The 5,404-nt window shown below is 42.6% G+C and overlaps 1 protein-coding gene across 1 annotated transcript in view; it reads left to right on the top strand.

The window, feature by feature from the left end:
* Nucleotides 1-4,612: 4,612 nt before the first annotated feature.
* The window catches only part of LOC133132865 (hexokinase-2-like), a 47,802-nt gene continuing 47,010 nt past the window's right edge, over nt 4,613-5,404 (top strand). Inside the window, exon 1 of the mRNA XM_061248647.1 lies at nt 4,613-4,677. The gene's annotated coding sequence lies outside the window, so the exon portion shown is untranslated. The remainder of the gene's footprint in view (nt 4,678-5,404) is intronic.

Below are 5,404 nucleotides of genomic sequence, written 5' to 3'. Positions count from 1 at the left end.
TAGGGTCACAGCACTGAGCGTAGGTCACACAGCACAGAGCGTAGGTCACACAGCACAGAGCGTAGGGTCACAGCACAGAGCGTAGGGTCCCACAGCACAGAGCGTAGGGTCACAGAGCCTAGGTCCCACAGCACAGAGCGTAGGTCCCACAGCACAGAGCGTAGGGTCACAGAGTGTAGGTCACACAGCACAGAGCATTGGTCACAGAGCACAGAGTGTAGGTCACACAGCACAGAGCATTGGTCACAGAGCACAGAGCGTAGGGTCACAGCACAGAGCGTAGGGTCACAGCACAGAGCGTAGGTCACACAGCACAGAGCGTAGGGTCACAGCACAGAGTATAGGTCACACAGCACAGAGCGTAGGTCACACAGCACAGAGCGTAGGGTCCCACAGCACAGAGTGTAGGGTCACAGAGCACAGAGCGTAGGTCCCACAGCACAGAGCGTAGGTCACAGAGTGTAGGTCACACAGCACAGAGCATTGGTCACAGAGCACAGAGTGTAGGTCACACAGCACAGAGCATTGGTCACAGAGCACAGAGCGTAGGGTCACAGCACAGAGCGTAGGGTCACAGCACAGAGCGTAGGTCACACAGCACAGAGCGTAGGGTCACAGCACAGAGTATAGGTCACACAGCACAGAGCGTAGGGTCCCACAGCACAGAGCGTAGGGTCACAGCACAGAGCGTAGGGTCACACAGCACAGAGCGTAGGGTCACAGCACAGAGCGTAGGGTCCCACAGCACAGAGCGTAGGGTCACAGCACAGAGCGTAGGGTCACACAGCACAGAGCGTAGGGTCACAGCACAGAGCATAGGGTCACAGCACAGAGCGTAGGGTCACACAGCACAGAGCGTAGGTCACACAGCACGGAGCGTAGGTCACACAGCACAGAATGTAGGGTCACAGCACAGAGCGTAGGGTCACAGCACAGAGCGTAGGGTCACAGAGTGTAGGTCACACAGCACAGAGCATTGATCACAGAGCACAGAGCGTAGGGTCACAGCACAGAGCGTAGGTCCCACAGCACAGAGCGTAGGTCACACAGCACAGAATGTAGGGTCACAGCACAGAGCGTAGGTCCCACAGCACAGAGCGTAGGTCACACAGCACAGAGCGTAGGTCACAGAGCACAGAGCGTAGGGTCACACAGCACAGAGTGTAGGGTCACACAGCACAGAGCGTAGGGTCCCACAGCACAGAGCGTAGGGTCACACAGCACAGAGCGTAGGGTCACAGCACAGAGCGTAGGTCACACAGCACAGAGCGTAGGGTCACAGCATTTTAATAAGGGTTTCTGTTTAGCCTAATCCAGAGGAATGCAGCTGTGACTCTAACAGGCCTTTTGATGTTATAAACATGAATGCAACATTGCTTTTGTCTGGGAAAATTGCTATCTATTAATTTTTTTTAATGCACCTCCTGAAAGTTTCATGTATTGAGATGAGAAGGAACGAGGTCCAAATGTTGTTTCATCCATCTGTGTTCTGCTTGAAAAAGAAAAAAGCTGGCCCAATTTGCCACCAGACTAGCACGACCCCAGTCTGATGCGATGTGTATATCCACTATTCCAACAGAGCATTCACTCGGTTTTACGGTGCCGTGCTTTAAACAATGAACTAGTTTACTGTCTGACGCGTCCCACCAAATAAACGATTAATAAAAAGTCTGATAAAACATTAGAACGAATAATGATGAAATCGCAGGTGCTCAGATTCAGATCGAAGACTATTTCAAGTAACATTTTAAGAATGGGTGTGCCTTGCGTACGGTGGTACACTTATTTTAAGATCAGGAAGTATGTGTCAGATGGTAGTCCACACTTGAAAAGAGAAGTCGGAGAAAAATCCCACTAAGGTAAACGAATGCTTATCACCACTGCACAGATTGTACAAATTATATTATATCGGTTTATCAGAATGTTCAGTATTTTACTTTCACTTGTAGCCATTTACATAAATATAGACAACATTATTGTACGATAATAATTAGATTTATAACCTTTAATTTTATGTAATATATAACTCGATTAATATCGACGGAGTCTGTGTTACGCCCCTGAATAAGGGGGGAAATAATCACGAGAGTGGTAAGAGTGGCGTTTCCTTCAGTAATGTTTTACTGTAATCACAGACAACATATATACATTCAATTACAAAATAACATTTACATTTCAATTCAGATGCGGTAGCATACAATACATATTCTTTCTTAATCACAACAAAAATATATTTCTCAAATAAACTTTGTTTCTTTATAAAGCATCTTTGGTTATATTTAATAAAAATAAAATATATTGGCTTCAAACCATCACAGATATCGCTTTTACAGAAAAAAGGTCAATTTTACCACTGCAATTTACCTGTATACTGAATCTTCATAACTATTCACACATACAATACATTTCAAAATACATTCGCTCAATTATAGTATTCACAAGAACATATTCATTTACAAAATATATAACTAACAAACGTATATATATTTATTCGGGTTTTATTTCAACATTACCTGTTATTTTAACCCAAGCTAGTAAAATAGCTTTTATTCAGCTAGGAATGTTTTCTGTTCCTTTGTTCTCTTAACCAAAACTAAACATTTCCATTTCCAAAAGAAAACGCATCTCACTGTTAAACTCGATTGCAAATTATGTTACATTGCGGTCCAGCAACGGGTAGAAACTTTTCTAACAAAGCGGGAGTTTTACTCACATAAAAAAGGTCACTTTAACGTTACCGTTGTTATAGCAACACGTTCTAGTCGTTGCTTGGCTAGATGGGTTACTGCAGATTCTTTTACCAAAAAAATCTAAACTCGCTCGACTGGCATAAAAACGGAAACATTCGGAAACGTGACCTAAAACCCTGTATTTTCCATGTACTGAACAGTCTGTGAAATAAGTCAACCTAGCCAGCATGTGTAGGCAATTTAACATTACAACGATATAAACCTAGCTAATTTCAGTGTGCATCTTGTTTAGCAAACTAGAAAGATACCGCTCAAAATTAGGGAAAAAACGCGCACGCGAGAAGCAACCACTAGCTTGAAGTAAATTAACGTTGCCGTTTCCCGATTCAAATTTGTGCTTCATTCACCGACTAAACCGTATCCCGTGGACACAATCTTGTGCGCGACCGTGGTTTCTACTTCAAAGCGACAGAAACATCACATGCATTTCTACTTACATTCAGAGCTTTGCATTCAGGCCCTTATTAACTAACTAACTAAATTATCTAGCGAAGCTGGACACTCGTTACCATACTTTGCCAAACTTTCCTTTACTTACCCAGAATTCGTATATAAACACTCAAAAACATTCTCAACACGTTAGAATAATTATCATGACACATTTAACAGTGAAATATCATCAACACACCTGAATAAGGGGAGAAATAATCACGAGTGTGATAAGAGTGGTGTTTCCTTCAGTAATGGTTTACTGTAATGAAGAAAATACCGCGAATCCCCTAGTATATAGGTGGAGGCTAGAGTAATCGGTCTCAGACTAACGGACACTTTTTAGTGTTTTAACCCTTTGTAAACATACCGTTTTTAACCCATTTTAAAACACATCTTATGAATTGTTTCCCATGACCATTTGATCTTTTCTTAAACCTCATAACAGCATTCTAATCTTAGTACAGACCATGACATTACAATCTTTTCACACTTGTCAGACCATAAGTATATCATTTTAACCTGTCACATCTGCATTGATTTAATTTTCTCTCTAGTAATTATGGTTATTACCTAACATGAAAATAGTATTTCAAGAACAACACATGCTACACAGTAAAGTATTACGCTCGAAACATCTGAAGATGCTCTGAAAATAAAGAAGTTGAGAAGCGTTCTTGTGCTGTCAGAGTGTCAAATCAGCTATGATGGTTTGGATGCATTCTACTCTGATATAATCTGCCGTCCCTGCTGGATTCGTGCATAAAAACGCTAAAGCCAAATTAAAACAACATTTTACGAAATTAAATTGTGATATACAGTAGTTAACAACGAACGTCGTATAAGTTGAATTATGACATGTTATTAAGAAACACCTACTACAGTGAACAACTTTCACATCGGTTTCTGCCCGGTTAACTTGTCCGTATTGAATTTTATCTGAGGGATCGAGTTTGCCTGTTTTCGCCGTAGTCACGCCGTGTATTCTCAAGGCACCGAGTGGCCGTTTTAGTGGAAAATTTTATGGCAGACGCACAGACTTTCCCACTTGAAACGAAACTCCGCTCGTCTCTGAAGGTAAATACTGACATGAACACGTGTTGGGTGTGCGTAGCGTGTCTTCCTTTACAAAGCATGAACTGGTCTGGTTATTTTGTTCGACAAGGAGGTATGCATAAATACATCTTGCATAGATGTGGTGTTTAGCAAAATGCAATTAAAACGTGAGACCATCCCCAGAGGCAGTCCCAGACAATCCCTCGACAAACAAACAGCAGCTTTCTAGATAATGAAGCTGTTGAATTAGATGAATGATGAATGAAGAACAGAATGACACCAGCTTCATTACAGGTTAGACCTTAGGGAAAATGTACAGCATTATCGCACTCAAACAGTACTTTATTTTGTGCTTTGCGTAAACCTGAACCAGATGAGCAACACGCAGAACGCCGCTGTGAATGATGACGAGGAGGAGACCGTCTCCGCTATCCTGCGTAAGGTACGCATCTGAACCCGTCCTTTATGAAATCACGAGCAATCTCTCCCAGTCACTACCAGCCGCGGCGTCGCCCTCTCCCCACCTCTTAAACTGCCATAATCATCTAGTGTCCTGTTTCATAATACCAGACACCATTCCTGACACTGTGTCTAGTGGCATCTCGGTGACATGTCCTTCCTTTTAATTATTTGAATGCAAACAGAGTGAGTGAGTGAGTGAGTGAGAGAGAGAGAGAGAGAGAGAGAGAGAGAGAGAAGGAGAGAGAAGGAGAGAGTGTGTGTATGTGTGAGAGACAGAGTGAGTGAGTGAGTGAGATTGAAAGAGAGAGAGGGTGTGTTTGTGTGTGTGTGAGAGAGAGACAGAGTGAGCGAGAGAGGGAGAGAGAGTGTGTGTATGTGAGAGAGAGACAGTGAGTGTGAGAGATGTTGTAATACAGTAATTTGACAATGGGTGTCACTAATGTGCTGTACTGCCCTCTAGTGTCTGCTTGTTGTTCTACTGCTTGTTGTTCCGGTTGGATCTCTGAATAAAAACACGTAAAACTTCAATAAGAGAGGGAGTGAGTGAAAGAGGGAGTGAGAGAGAGAGACAGAGTCACTGAATTTATGACATAATTAAATTAATTTATGCAAATAATAAATGTGGAATAAAAATTGGCAATAAAAGGACTGATCTCTTCACTTCAGGGGGAGGTTTTAGGCAGAGATGTAACTTGTCCCCTACTCTA

Source organism: Conger conger, chromosome 7 (assembly GCF_963514075.1).
Source record: "Conger conger chromosome 7, fConCon1.1, whole genome shotgun sequence".
Lineage (NCBI taxonomy): Eukaryota > Metazoa > Chordata > Actinopteri > Anguilliformes > Congridae > Conger > Conger conger.
Note: the sequence above shows the minus strand (reverse complement) of the source record. Positions and strands in the feature narration are given on the sequence as shown.